Below are 5,654 nucleotides of genomic sequence, written 5' to 3' on the forward strand. Positions count from 1 at the left end.
GTCAGTAGGGATGAAATAGAACGAAAGTTACGTATGTAACTACGGTTCTATGAATCCTGAATGACCGCCAGAGCTTCTGTCACTCAGTGTCACTCAGAATCCTTGCATTTGCGAGAAGATTCTGTAGGAACAGAGCTTCGGATGACGTCAAGCTATATAGCCTCTGATTAGTCATCCGATTGGTCACAGGTGTGACTCTGTTGGTATTACAGCTCGAACGGCGCATGCGCGAAGGGAACATTCAGTGCTTTTAGCACCGCCCTCTGGCGGTCATTCAGGATTCATAGAACCGTAGTTACATACGTAACTTTCGTTTTAAATGATAAACACATATGTTATTCCTGCATCAAGCTGATATCAAATGGTTTTGCAGTGATCGTATTTAAAATAATTATAAACAAATGTATGCATACAGAAACATAGCGACTTCAAACGTCTTTTAATGGAAACATTTTAAAATTTCAGTCAACTTTCTACATTTATGCTGGAAGCAACACAAGCTGTAACTTAAAAGAGAAAATATGTATTGGTTTAGGTTAGCAAGAAGATAATTCAGGGACATTTTCAGAATTTTTATGCTTCTTAATGCTAATGGACTAATATTCAATAAAATGTTCTACCATGTAACTACAAAATTAATAACCCATATAGATAATCTCAGGTTTTATAGTTTCAACATGCTGGAAAAAGTTAAGTGTAAAAAAATTCCCAAGTTAACAAAACCCAAGTTATATAAATCAAGTAAAACCTTCAAGATAAACTTAAAAGATTAATAGCTGTTTTAGTCAAAGATCAAAAATAATGTTATGTGTGGTCTGTTAGTATTTCAAGTATGTGCTGTGAATGACTTAGCTAAAAACATACCAGTTTTTGTCTTGCCCATTTTGTGTTGGCAAAAGACAATTACCGGTAGCAGTGGTGACTGTCTTGAATCATATTGACTTCAAAGGTTTATTCATTTTAGACTTATTGTAGGAGTGCAGTACTCTGGCTCTCAATTGGTTGAGGCAGTTATTGGCTGCATTTGCAGCTTTTTGGGCTGATTTCCTCCTGGGCCTTTATAAGGTTGCAGAGAGAAACTGATCCTCGCTGGAACTTAACATAATGTACTTCTTGGTATGAGCTTCAGTCCTTTTTACAATCACTAAATCTGGACTTTGCTAATCCTGAGTTTTGTTCTCTTCTTAAGGATAGTTGGAGGAAACTCTGGTCTGCCTGCTGGTCTGCCTGCCTGCCTGTCTGATAAAGGAAGCACACTCCTGTGTCTGTAAATACTCACCTGTGAGTTTCACCTTGGACTTCACCACTCCCCTTGGATCTTAACCCCTCTCTCCATACCCCTGGACCAGATCTGGACTTGTAAGAAAAATAACCATTCAACCTTTTAATAAATTCATCCACTTGAAGACCTTAGACTGACTAAATCTCCTCCCGTTTCAGGTATCCCAATCCCCATCCCCTCACTGTAAATAAACCACTTAAACTGTTGATAAGTCTCAGCAGTGTTGTCCTTTTCCTCTGCTCATATTTTACATCTGTTTCTGTTTTCCTGATAATTATGTTTAATGAATACATTCAGAGATTTTAAATAAATCATTTCAGTGTTTCAGGAAGTATTTTTTACGGACAAAAATGGTTGACTTCAACAGGTAGTGTCAAAGTTTAAAATGAAGATCTTGCTTGTGTATTCAATGACTCAATTACTAATAAACAAATGCTATTTTAATGTCTGTAAATGGATAATACCTTACGTGCATATACAGATTACTTCACTGGTACTAACAAGTGTGTATGTATCTATATATCTGAAGTTTACATAGTACTTTCAAAGACATTCCTGATAGAGAGTAAAAACATAGTACTCACTAGGTCTGTATCTGGTATTTACAGAGTACAAATCTGATACTTACTTTGTACATATTTGATAACTACTGGGTACAGACAGGGTACATACCTGATACCTGATATTCACCACGTAGGTGTGTTGTTGTTTCCTACAGTGTATGTTTTTGATAATTAGAACATATGTTCCTGGTACCTAATGGCTATGCACCTGATACGGCAACATACCTCATTTCTGTCTCGTACCTATTAGGTACATACAGGATTCTTACCTGGAGTCGGATTTATAAACCTGGCATACGCACAATATGAGCCCAGAAACTTGCGTACGCCACTTTTTACACCACGGTTGTGATTTATAAAATCCAAACTTGACGTGAAAATGTGCGGTGCCTCATGCCAGCTTTGACCCATGTGTACGCTCATTTTGGAGACGTGAAACTGCGACACAGATGGTGAAGTGAAGAATTATAGCTACACTGTGTCATGATCACTGTCAGATATTTAATTTACCTTCTTCAGACTTAGATTTTTATTCAACTTTATCATCAGCTTTCTTAACAGTAATATTTATGCTTCTGCTGCTGAGCCACGAGAATCTTTGAAATAAAAAAATTAAAAAACTAAAATCTTAAATAAAAGTTCCCGTGTGCAACTCCCTTCATCTGCTTCCTCCTCCGACGACCCTGACCCACAGATCCCTCCCTGATCCACAGATCCCTCCCTGACCCACAGACCCCTCCCCGACAAGAACAGCAGGACAGCAAAAGTCATGCTTTGGATACACACACAGGGCACATCCACCTCACCAGTGTGGATGTTATAAAACTTCACGTTTAAAATCCGTATTTGTCATGCATGCGGGGGGATGTGTGCGTGTGTCTGTGTGTGTGTGTGTGTGTGTGTGTGTGTGTGTGTGTGTGTGTGTGTGTGTGTGTGTGTGTGTGAGAGGTTGGGGTGCCTGCCACGGATAACAGAGCAGGCAGGAGGGGGAGAGGACGAGGAGAAGAGCGGTGGACTTATTTCTAATTTCATCTGACTTATTTAATTTATTTTTATTGTTTTTATCATCCTCTAGGCTCTGAGAGAAAATTAATTTGAAGCTGAGTATTTTTTTATAAAAATCGTTAGATTACGCTAAAGCTAAATGAGGGAAAATCTGTGTCAATTACAGACAATCTGTTCACGTGAGCAGCTGTCAGTCAGCACCTGTCATCCTCCAGACGCACGACGGAGCGTGTCTGAACCAATCACTTTTGTTGACATTGATCAGCTGACTGATTTAAATACATCTTAACATTCATGAGGTACTTTYCATTGACTGTTTATGGTTGAHTGTGGGCGTGTAGAGGGTAGAACCTGAGGCGGGACCTCGTGCGCAAACTCTGACGTGCGGCTGTGATTTATAAAGGAAAGATGCGCAGAAACGTGCGTACGTACGGTTTTATAAATCTGAATTTTTTTTGCATACGCCATTTCCGCCTTTTGGCCGTACGTTCACTTTTAGTATGGTTTCCACGCAATCCTTTATAAATGAGACCCCTGGTACTTAAAAAGTTGATCTGATACTTACAGGGTACATAAAAAATTACATTTTTGAAACTTACTGTGTAGAAATTTGAAATGTGACTGGTACAGTCAGGGTACATACTTTGTATTTACAAGGTACAGACCTCATACCTGGTATGCACAGGTATGAACAGGAACTGTATTATAAAGTGACTTATTACTGAGTTTTTAGAAGTTAAAGATCTGATACCTGTGATGTATGCAGCAGTGTTTATACATTTTATTTATTTTTCATTTTACCATTATTTAACCAGACAAATCCTGTTGAGATTGGAGACCTTTTTCAAGGGCGGCCTGGGCCTGAAGGCAACCTATTGTACATGTTTTTGTGGGATGGGGGAAACCAGAGTACCCAGAGAAAATCCACTCAAGCATGAAAAGAACATGTAAACTCCGCACAGAAAGACCTCAGGTCCAAACTGGGGATCGAACCGAGGACTCTCTTGCTGTGAGACATTGGTGCTAACCACTGAGCCATCGTGCTAAATTACAGACTGTCGGTGAACATACCGGAGAAAGAATTGGATGCATGATGTGTAAAGTGTGCATATGCATGCAGAATCTACAGAGAATGTCAGGATGTATTATAACTTAGAGTAACTGTCAGATGTATGGATCATAAGATACAAACAATAAAGCAACATCAAATTCCAATCCTGTGTCTTTATTAACAAGCGAACAAATTACTATAGTACCAATGGGGTAAATACACAGTATTTGCAGAGTAAGTAGAATTTACTCACTGGGTATGTGCACTGTATCTACAAGCTACAGGGGTTAGACAATGAAACTGAAACACCTGGTTTTAGACCATAACATCCTTCCAGACAGCTTCCTCTTGTGTCCACAGTTAATCCTGTTGGATGTGGTTCATCCTTCTTGGTGGTATGCTGACATTACCTTGGATACCGTGGCTCTTGATACATCACAAAGACTTACTGTAATGTCTTGGTCACAGATGCACCAGCAAGACGTGCACCAACAATTTATCCTCTTTTGAACTCTGGTATGTCACCCATAATGTTGCATTGCAATATTTTGAGCAAAACTGTGCTCTTACCCTGCTAAATGAACCTTCACACTCTGCTCTTACTGGTGCAATGTGCAATTAATGAAGATTGACCACCAGGCTGGTCCAATTTAGCCATGAAACCTCCCACACTAAAATGACAGGTGTTTCAGTTTCATTGTCTAACCCCTGTACATACCTGGTATGTAAGTTCCACGAACAAACCAGATAACACTTTGAACCAGGTATTATACAAGCTATATTATTTATTGATACTGAAAACCTCAGAACATCTCTCCTAAAGTCAGGTACATAAATGACTTTGAGATACAGAACAAATCAGCTTCAACACTGCCAGGGAGACAATAAGGTTTTCATCGAGACGCAACATTAGCCCCAACTTCTGACATTTGTGGCTATAGCAGCAGTTGGAGGTTGCTGCAAATCCAAAAAACAACAGTCATACAGTTTGTATCATCTTTGAGCATACACTTAGCTTATATATAATAGTGTTTTTATTTATTTTTTTGGCAGTCTGAAATATTTAATCAGAGTTCAAGAAGCCTCAGAGAAGGTGTCTTTATTCTGTTAATTGCTTTTAGCTCCTGGATGCACGGTCCTCTCCATGGAAATGTCTAATTTAGCACAGTTTAATTTATTTATTTATTTTTTTTACTTCCAAAGATCTCATTCTCTCTAGAGCAGCAAGCCTTTCTGTTCAGCACAGCAACTTAATTGCAAGCATTAATCATTTCAGAGTCATTATCAGCAATTTAAAGGTGAAAATCCAAACAAATTGGTTTTCATTTGGCCTTAGCCTAATAGGATTGTTTTCTTCTAATTTGCAGTCTTACAACATTTAACACAAACAATTAAGAGTAAATTGGTGACTATGCTTTTTCATTCCATGATCATACGATGTTACATTTCAAATGAAGAGTTTATAGGGCCATGTTTTAGCCACTACAGTAGAAAGCAGAACTGAATCTTGGTTTCTTAGTTTCTTCATAATCAGTGACTTTTTTCATTTTTTTAAAGAAGAAAAAAAGAGAAGAAAAAAGTGAAGTTCAATGGGAAAGAGTGAAAGAGAGATTAGAAGATATGTGAAATATATATCGAGAAAGCACAAGACAGCACACCTGACAACTTGGTTGCACACCTACAGAAAGAGAGATAAAAAAAACATCAACAAAAATGCATATCTATATAATTATAATGGTTATAACCTTATATA

The sequence above is a fragment of the Austrofundulus limnaeus genome, unplaced genomic scaffold, assembly GCF_001266775.1.
Source record: "Austrofundulus limnaeus strain Quisiro unplaced genomic scaffold, Austrofundulus_limnaeus-1.0 Scaffold47, whole genome shotgun sequence".
Taxonomy (NCBI): domain Eukaryota; kingdom Metazoa; phylum Chordata; class Actinopteri; order Cyprinodontiformes; family Rivulidae; genus Austrofundulus; species Austrofundulus limnaeus.